The following is an 11002-nucleotide window of genomic DNA, read 5'->3' as shown; positions in this document are numbered from 1 at the left end:
ATGTCCTCATATTTCGAAGAATTTTAACAATCCAGCAAGTCGTACATATCTTAAGAGATATGGAACGTTACATCTCCGTACATTTCTTGAAAATGTGTAGTACAATTAGTAACAGTTAGACAATTGAAAAAATTGCAAGATTCCTAAGAAATTGCGCAAAACTGTCGACTATGTTGAGTGACCGTGACGAACAATAAACTGTCTATAGAAAACATGCGTATTGTACGCATGTTTTCTTACGCTAAATCTATGTGTACCTACATTTAATTCGTAATTTAGTAGTAATTTTTGAGATATATTTTGCGCTACTATATTCAGCCATAAATGTTATCCATTTATTTCCAACACACAAGTTTATATATAGTAATAATATTGGTAAAATTGAAAATTAAAACAAATTTAAAAGTTTAGTCCCTGTGGCAGTGTACCTTTAATGCTGGCAGAATTTCCTCGCTGTATTTTGACACTTATCTGTTGAGCGAGAAAAGCACCAGCTTTGGGGTCACCGGTACTATCTACTACTGATTTCGTTCAGAGAAATTGTTCGGATTATTACCTGCAGCTGAGTTTCATCAAGGCAGTCCATCGATTTGCAACTGGGCGTATTTTTAGGCACTACAAAAACAACGTACCAATTATTAAAAGACCGGCAACGCACTTGCGAGCCTTCTGGCAATTTGAGTTTCGATTATCAAGAATGGTATCACTTAACATCGGGTGAGCCTCCAGTCCGTTTGCCGCCTGTTATAAAAAGTCAAATCAAATACAGTACTCGAGAGTGTTAGTTAAAGAATGGATTCTGAATTTTCCACCATCTTCCAGACCAAGAAGCAATGGCAAGAAACCCTCCACCACTCCTTTTAATCGCCGAGTACACATATGCCTCATATTTTATTATCGATTGGATAGTAAATTATTTAATTTTATATTATATCGTCCATCATTCAGAAGCAGAAACCGTAAGAGCATTATCGTTACGAGAATGTAGTAATATATTATGAAATTACAAGAACAGGCTATGAAAATCCTTTTGCAAATGCTACTGAATAGGAGACCTCATTCTCTGACCTTTGAGACAAAAAGGATAATTTTGAAGTAAACGGTATCTTGCCCTTGTTACGACAGTGATGGATTGATAAATAAATCTGAAGTTGTATATAAGGGCCATTATGAATGAATTTACAATTTGAAATGTCAAAGACAAAAATCATTTATTCATAGGTATAGTATGAATAAATGTACACTTATGAACGAAAAAGAAATGTTGGGCCAATCATTATTAACATTATAATTATTTGGTAATTAATTTAATAATTTTAAAGTCTATAATCTAAAACCGGTCTACGCCCATGACTTGCGAAGTGGTAGTTAATGTAAATTTAGAATTAATTTAACTTCTTTTCAGACGTTCATAAGTGTACTTGTTTACCTATATGAATAAAGTTATTTTGAGTTTGAGTCTGACGAGAACTTCCAAATGTCCCGGATACATATTAGTTGCATTTTCTCTCTTGAAAGTTGTATTAGGCTCTAAGAAAATTTTGTCTTCGTTTGAACAATTTTTAAGGATTTCATTCTCTAAACTTAGGTCTTTGTCGATACAACAAACTTAGGATTTAAGGATTCATTTAATAATATTTTATCACGTGCTATAGGTATACGTGAGGCAGGAGTGTTAAAAATTAAACCAACAACAGTAAAAATAACCAGTAATATCTGATGTTATATTTGCGAGAGTGCGGCCCTGTTTTCCATTCAATTTTATAATGAACAGGGCCTATTGAGTTACATCAACAATGATCACGCAATGGAATAAGGCTTTTGAGGTTAAGAACATTGTGTGTGTTTGTTTATTTCCTCCAAGGACGAAGGAAAGGATGTGGGCAAATTATATAAAATATATACCTCTTTGACTAGATTATGGGTTATTATCCTAAATGTTTCATTTGTAATTGAATGAAGGAAACTGATTTGTTTTTTTAATTCGGTCACCTGAAAGTCGTGAATTGCGGTCTGTTTGTGTATTTAATTACTGGACACTAAACCAATAATTATGTCTCGCAAAAATAATATTTACATTTTTTTCAAAAGCTCACCGCGCTTATTACAAACAGATCCCAAAAAGCGCGAGTCACTGCGCAGGCGCCGGCCACCCTTACTAGCGCAAAATTGCAAAAACATCTTTGTCGCAAACCGCAAAACGTAACATACAAATATAATGATGCCTTTAAAATAGTCAATGTAGTATATTTTAACTCTATTACTCTACAATAAAGTTCATATTTCAAAAACATTGTTCACTATGAAAACGTTCGTTTCTGTCGCAAAAAGTTGACAATTCATATACCTTTTGCGATATTGTGTTTTATTTCTTCAGAAACAAGGATTAAATCGGCACTATCAACAGCAATTTAAGGTTTGTCAAAACGGTGTATTAGCACACTTTGTTAAACAAATACTGATTTTTCAAAAAAAGTAATTACCATTGTATTCATCTTTCGTAAAATATTGGTTATTATAATCGATATTTTGTGCAAAAACTATGTGACAGCGTTCTGGTTAATTTCATTTGAGTTAAACCGCTGAGTATAGCTGCTATTAGATGTGTCTTTCCTTATTATTATTACTAAGAAATTAAATTAGAATTAATTTAATATAAGGACCAAAATATAGATGATAACTGAATGATAGGTTTTTGTATTGCCTTGCAAAGGATTGAAAATGGAAACCTTAATTTATTTGAAACAATATGGTACGATATGATGGTGGTAAAATCTAATCTTTCCATATTCTACCGCATTGCGTGCAAAATTGTCTTAAAAGAAAGAATTTTATATAGAAGTTGCTTAAATAGTTTAAGCATTTTTATCACATTATTACAATATATTATTATTAACTGTCTTTGTTGGCAGGGTTTATATAAAATGGGGCAAACGGGTAGACCTCACCAATCCTGTGCCCATGGGCATTTACTACACCAGAAGGCTAGCTAGGTGATCAATGATCACTGATCAGCCATGTGTCTATCATTTATTTGTAAGACCTGCCGATTTCCACACCGCGTTTTCCATTAGCCTTATTTGCGAATATAGAAAGAAAACCATTGGTTCAGCCAACACACTCCAACGGATTGTTTGATGACCATGCCAGGCTGCTTATTGCTTAAATCCTACTCTCTCGAATAAGGGGATTTAATTGGTACGGGTGCGATCGGGTGCAGGTTCGATTATATAGATTTAGCTTTTTTAGGCTCAATCTCATTTCGCTGTGTAAATATAATAAATTATGTTTGTTTGTTCATCGTTTCGGCGCCGTTTTTTGTTTTTGATTGTTAAAAATTATAAGGTTTACCGCGAATGGGTGTTTGCCTTTGTTGTTTTTGTGCAATGTTAAGTTACATTTAAGATAAACATAGATTTTTCGTAGAGAGCGTCTCGTAGATTTATATTTTTATTCGTGTATATACGAATAAAAAATCTGTTTTTGTTTCATGATCAATCAATCTAATAGGCAAGCAGGTCAGCCTCCTGCGCCTGACGCACACCGTCGACTTTTTTGGTCTAAGGCAAGCCGGTTTCCTCACAACGTTTTCCTTTACACCTTTGCTTTCTTCTAGCGAATGTTAAATGCGCACTTAGAAAGAAAGTCCATTGGAGTATAGCTGAGGTTCAAAACTACGACCTCAGAAATTAGAGTCGCACGATTAACTCACTAGGCCAACACTGCTCTTAATCGATACGTTTGGCTAGTCTTAAATGAGAGTCTCGATTTTTCATAACAGCAGAGTTTTTGCTGAATTCAGAAGAAATACAAGTTTAGTATCTATTAACTATGGTCTGTGGCCGAACGCAATACACTCATTTAACATAAAATAGAATTAACCAAAGTAACGCCTTTACACAGTAATTTATTGTAAATTTAAACCTGACGTTGCTAAATTGAAAATGTATATTTTTGTAAAAATCCCAGTCGAATATGTAAAAAGAATACCGTAAAATAAAACCGCAACAATGCTCTGATTATATCAATCGTTTTTCTATAATAGACCAATTGAAATAATTTTATAGATTCGGGAGTTTTACGAACAGACAATAAACCGTTTTATATCATAAAAAACTATGGCGCCGATACTATTGCTAATTGGTCAATGTTTTATAATATTGTTTCGTAACTCGTAAACTATTTGAAATATCGTAAACCCCAACGTCGTTATAATAGATAACGTTAATATGGCAACACTTCAATGGACTCTTGTCATATGACATTTATTTGTCAACTTCGCTGGCCATGACTGCTGAAAAAACAAAAGAATATTTAAATGTGTCTGCTTAATGTCACCTAGATGGGGCAGAGGGCGTCCACAAAGAGTCTCCATCGCGCTCGGTCCTGAGCCTCGTCTTTCACCTCGCTCCAAGTCTTTCAGGTTCTTTTTGCCTCTTCTGCAACTGTATGACGTCAGATTTGCTTGGGATACTTCCTCATTCCTTGCGGATTCCAATCTTCTTAGGGATATAATTATAATCTCTTCAGAGTGTATGGCCTATCCACTTGCGTCACTTGATCTGCTGGCTTATCGGGGTTTCTCGGTAGCGCTTCCAAAGTTGCTCGTTAGAAATCTTCTCGGGCCAGCAGTAGTTTATTTAATAGGCAAGCAGGTCAGCCTCCTGTACCTGACACATGCCGTCGAGTTTTTGGGTCTAAGGCAAGCCGGTTTCCTCATGATGTTTTCCTTTACCATTCTAGCGAATGTTAAATGCGCACATAGAAAGAAAGTCCATTGGTGCACAGCCGGAGATCGAAACTACGACCTCAGGGATGAGAGTCGCACGCTGAAGACTCCAGGTCAACACTGCTCTTTTTTCACATTTAGAGCGTCGAACAGACAAGACACCTTGAATACACAATATAACCATTATGACCCCTGGAATAAAGTGGCTATAATGATTAAAAAGAAGCAGTTAACGCTCAGACTTCTGTGAAAATAAAATCTTTATAATAGAAGTAATAAAAGCAAATTATGGTGTTACAAACATCCAATAAGGCACAGGCTGGTTCATTAATTGGTTTGGCAAAAACTGAGAACGCGTTTTCATGTGTCAAAGATAAACACGGGCGTTAGTTTAAGAAGTACCTCGACGTTCGTCGTTCCACAACTGAGCATTTCTGAATGAAATTTTTGCGATCTATGTAGAACCAGCTGCCCACTGAAGGTTTCCGAACTAATTCGACTTAGGGTCCTTCAAGATAAGAGCGTACCAATTTTTAAAGGCCAACTTGCGAGCCTTCTGGCAATGTGAGTGTCGATGGGCGGCGGTATCACATAACATCTAATGCCCGTTTTCCTCCTGTTACATTAAAAAAGTACCACCTGCTGTTTCCTTAATCTGGTTTATCTTCTAAATTGTCTTTCTCCTAACCTTTTATTGCTCCACTTCTCTGTTCCTCTATGTCCATGCCCTTAAGTTTACTTATTTCCATTATGATATCTTCTACGTTAGTTATTCTTCTTTATTTTATCTATTCTTCTCTTCCCTATCATACATTACTTAAAATAAACGCTAAATACCTAGTTGACGTACGAGTATTCGGCCAGAGACCAGTTGTAGTCGCTTTTTTCATATGTAGCTCAAAAGTTGTAAATGTTATCTGTGTTTTATTTACTAGATACTCTTGTATACTAAATTGTATAAAACAATATCTTATAATATAATAAAAGAAGACGGTATGGAGGTCATCATACTTATTAAAAAAAACCAAGGTCATTATTTAATCTTAACTGATAACTACCAATAAATTTAAGGAACGATGAATACCAATAAGTAAATATTCTTCTATTATTGTTTTTATTTTATTTATGGCAATGAATAAATATACAAAACCGTATTCAAAAGATTACAACACTCAATCAAAGCTGCAAGACCAATGCATACTGTATCTGTGATAATAGTCTATGGCCCAATCCAATCAGTGTCGATGATTTATTGCGGGGGTGATTCCGGCGGATGTTTGTTTAATCGATTACAGGTATTATGACTACCGCCTTAACAGTTCACAGCATCGGCGCCTTAAGTGCTGACGAACAAATTGACTTGATAATGTCTTGTTTGCTTTCGATACAGGTGTTTTATGGCTTCGGAGTATAGTCTTAACAACATTTTTCTAATGTCTGGATGTTCTTAATAATTTGTCTGCCAAATAGGGATTTAAAGTGTTAGAATGTCTTTTATTACAAAAATTTTATGATCTATTACATAGTTACATAGTACTTTACTTTATCTTAAAAGTAATACACACAAAAGTAAACATAAGACCTAGAATAGGTGTGACAGACATTCTAACTAAGATAGACCAAATGAAATAGAGATGGACGGGTCATATGCTACAGAGCTCCCGACAACGCAACAGGTGGGAGAACGAACTCAAACAGCAGGCTATAACCGGAGAAGAGTCGAGGAGGATAGAGAACAGTGGAAAGGGTTAGAGAACTTCTCAAAGAGTGAGAAGTATTTTTATTTTTCTTTCATTTATACTATATATTTATATTTAGGTACATACCTTACTTAAAATTAATTTTCAATTAAATTGTTAGATTTCGTCATATCTCGACAAATTGTACATGTATTGTACCATATGGAGTATAAAATAATTAAATACCCATAAGATATGTTTCGCATAAATACATAGCAATGGGCAAAGGGTGGTCACGGTGACTGGACGTGCCTTATGGGAACTGAAGAAGCGTTCAGGTTAGGTTCCCACGATACAGCCAATTACATGTTTGACTTTTGACCCTTCAAGTGTAGCTAATTATAATAGAACATTTAATACAATAATCTTCTTCTGGGCCCAACACCATAGATGTACCAGTGGAAAGGGAAGAAAAGAATACACTAGAAGAACCTTAAGAAAAGACGCGAAATTAAAAAAAAACTTGCCATGTACTTGCGAGCCTATAATAGCATAGCAGAGCCATAGAATAACCTATTTGACCAAAATGAATTATAGTTTCAGTTACGCGGTTCTAAATATTAAATAATAATCTATGTAGTAACAGTTTGGCCGTTTGGCAACCGTAGTGTGTTAGGCAGCGTTCTCTAGTTTCGGAAGCTCATTTTGAGGCTGTCAACGGAGCTAATAAATAAGCCACTCTTTATAAGGCGTCACAATTTTTTTTACATATTTTTAATTAATAAAACGTTTTCAAACCTGTGCTATACGTCCATCGATTTCTCGATTCAAGACACGGTAGCTTTTATCACTCTTTACCTTAAAGCGCTAATTGTAACTTATTTTTAAAACCTGACAGCTAAGCTCGTTTGACGAATATATTTGTAACATAAAAGGAAACATAAAGAACACATCGAGGCTCGAAAACATAATTCGACTTAGCGTCCTTCAAGAAATAATCTAAACGTACGACCAACCAGGCTCCAGAAGATAAACCACTCCCAAGCGAAATTAGAGAATTATCACTGAATAAATTACTCTCGTTAAACGTAAATTAATCAATAAAGCTTTTTATAAATTCGACGATTATTAAATTGATCCTAATCTTTGGGATTGATTTGCTCCAGTTCAAACATTTGTATGACTTAAAACTTGGCGATTGTAAAGAGTGGCGGAGAGTTTCTTGCCAGTTCTTCTTGCCCGCTCTACGCCCTTGATGTGCGAACTGGTAGTAAATGTAAATTAAGAATTAATTTAACATCTTTTCTTTTGACATTTATAAGTGTATTTGGTTACCTATATTAATAAAGTTATTTTGAGTTTGAGTTTCAAAAGAGCGTACCAATTCCTAAAAGACGCGCCACGCGCGATCTCTCTGGCATTGGTAGTATTCATGGGCGGTATCACTTAACATCAGATGAGCCTCCTACCCGTTTGCCTCCTGTTCTATAGAAGACGCTCATCGTTGTGACTCGCACACCTAACGATTAGGCTTACAATCTACATTTATTTCTGATGACATCGTTCACGCTGACTGACCACCATTAAAATACCAACGGTAAAGCACGCTGTCGCGGTACAACTGCACGCAATTACAATTTTGATACTTATCGCTTGACTTATAGCTGGGGGATGATACTTCTATGACTACACAAGCTGTTGGTATAAAACTACAATTTTTTTTTTCAAGTATTTATATCATAATTTATTCAACGCAATATTAGGTAATAGGTAAGTTACACGCGATTTCCAATACAAATTAAGTGTTAAGAGTTTTCGAAAGGTTTAGTTCAAAACGTTTAACGCAAAATATAATACTAAGAGCAAGTCGACGACGGCTTTATATATTATATGTAGCTATTTATATAATATATTAACCTTGAATCTGGAGGAATGTGTTTATTGTGTTGTTTTTGTTGTATTTAAAAAATTGCACGGGCATACCCAAAAATGGTTTATTTCGGAACGCGAACAGTCTCTATGGGGAAGCATAGCAAAATGTTCCATATGTTGGTATTAAGCTACGAAAAAGGTAGGCTAAGTAAATCATATTAAGGAAAAGAAGTTCGTGAGATACTTTCATTATTTTCAGTACTCGCTTTATTCGGAAATACTGAAAATAAAATAAATTATTAAAAAATAAATCATAAACACTGATGTTGGAGTTCTCTTTCATCCTTGTGATCTTTTATCTAGTTTTTATCTAGTTGAAGTATGTTATAGATAAGAGCAGCGTTTGCCTAGTGACTTCAGTCTGTGACTCTCATCCCTGAGGTCGTGTAGGTTCGATCCCCGGCTGTGCACCAATGGACTTTCTGTCCATGTGCACATTTAACGTGTCAGGCACAAGAGGGTTATCACCTACTTGCCTATGAGATTGACAAATCAATTGACAATTGATCATGAAACAGAAATCTGAGACCTAAAAAAGGTTGTAGCGCCACTGATCATAAAAACATTGTAAATTTTAACTAAAAGTTATAAGTAAAAATTTATAAGTACATATGTGATATTCGGAAATAACCGCAGCATTAAACCTTAGAACTTTGTCTTCAAAAGACTGATTATTACGTATTGTATAGATTGTGGGAAATGGAAAAACTTTATTGGCGAATATCCGGAACAAAAACTAGCACCTCCGGAACCGACGACATATGGCCGATCCGTTGGCACACGATACGCCACCTGATTACTGCACGTGCTCTACCGTTTTTGTAATTTTTTTTGCTGCTAATCATAACGTAGACACACAGCACAAATTATATATACCGAGCGGTATGTGTGTGTATTGTTTGAGTCAAGAGATCTAAAGACAACGCATTAAGGGGTAATATGTAGTGTGGATTTAGGTTTCGCACTTGACGCCCATTTGGTCCGTTGTGCGTCAAGTGCTGGCTGGAGCACCCTCTGCACAAGGGACTGTCTGTCGCTCAAGGACAAAGAGATGTTTATTAAGGAGACAGTGGCCCGTGATTGTCAGTAAATTTAGGAAATTATAAGATATATAAGGTGTCTGTGGCATCGGAGCTCCTAAACAAATGATCTGAGGTGGTGGTTCTCAGCTACAGTACTGGCAGTAAATGTAAAATTAGAAGCATTTAATGTATATATTTCCTTTTTGACTTTCATAAGTGTACATTGTGAATAATGAAACCTATATGAATAAATGAATTTTGACTTTTGTCTTTTACAATTAAGTAAGCTACACAGTAGGTAGCTAGGTACTACGTGTAGCTGCGGCACAAATCTTAAAGATATGAATATTTATTTTATTTTTATTGAATAGAAAATTATTAGTTAAGTTATTTAATTTTTTAATATGTGTATCTACGTATAATTTGTTATAACAAAATTAAAGTAATTATCACTACACGATAATTAATTTTCTTTCTCCATAAGTACCTAAATATTCAATAGATCTACAATATTTTGCAAGATATATTATTAAATATTTTAAAAAATTATATTCAATTACATACTTCTATAATACATATATTTACATACACACGATGCTAACTGATGACTGTAAGCTAATTAGGAGGCCTCGAGCGACCCTTACATTGAAGCCCTCCTAATGTCAAGGTCAAAAGTATTGCACTGGATTAAGTGGGGTGAATGTGTATTCATTACAAAAATAAAATATTAGTCTATGAATTATTATTTAGTATCTAAGGTAATACAATATAAATATGTTACTTTGTAAGTATGTATTAAAATTCCTCCAACTGTGGGCAGCGCAAGTGATAGCAACATTAAACTGAAATATCACAGCTACAGAACAATATCCTAAGACTACCATGGTACATAACCAACAACGAAGTTCACAAACACCTTGAAATGAGAACAATCAAATAGGAAATCCAGGGACTGGCAGCTAAATACACAGAGCGGTTAATCTGTCACCCGAACGAAATTGCTCGCCATCTCACCATAGAACAGTATGTGAGACGACTAAAACGTCACCTATTTCTAGAGCTAGAAGACCGGCAGTAGCTCTAGGCAGTAGATGAGTAGATGCCTTCAATGGGAAGCCACTTTACATGACAGCACCATATCACAAATTTGCGCATAGCCTTAGAGCTGATTGCAAATACGCACAGAAGAAAAGAAAAAAAAAGTATTAAATTTCAATAACTTTTACGCAAACGATTGCTTATTAGGAATCGTATCACAACTCTGTCTTCTAAACTGAATAAATCTTAAATCTTATTTTATTTATATTCGATTGCAAAATTTATTAAAAATGTTTTCTGTAAAATTTCCGAAATATCTATTAAAGTGTTGAAGATGTTAAACAGTCAAGAGTGCAACTACGCCACGCAAAGGTACCGCTCACGTCCTACCTGGGTCGGCGTTTTCCAGTTTTTTTCTTAATTTCACGTCAGTTTTTTACGTTGATAGCTTACCGCTATTATTTTGTCATAAACCGTTTACGAAATTACTTGGGATAGGTTTACCGAATGCGTTTTATAAATATAACATTTTGAATTTAGGAATTTCTTCTATTAATTTGAAAATATAACCTAAACTATAAATAAATATCAGTAAGGTTTTA

Source organism: Pieris napi, chromosome 5 (genome assembly GCF_905475465.1).
Source record: "Pieris napi chromosome 5, ilPieNapi1.2, whole genome shotgun sequence".
In the NCBI taxonomy this organism is placed as follows: Eukaryota; Metazoa; Arthropoda; class Insecta; order Lepidoptera; family Pieridae; genus Pieris; species Pieris napi.
The sequence above is the reverse complement of the archived record's forward strand: the minus strand, read 5'-3'. Positions refer to the sequence as shown.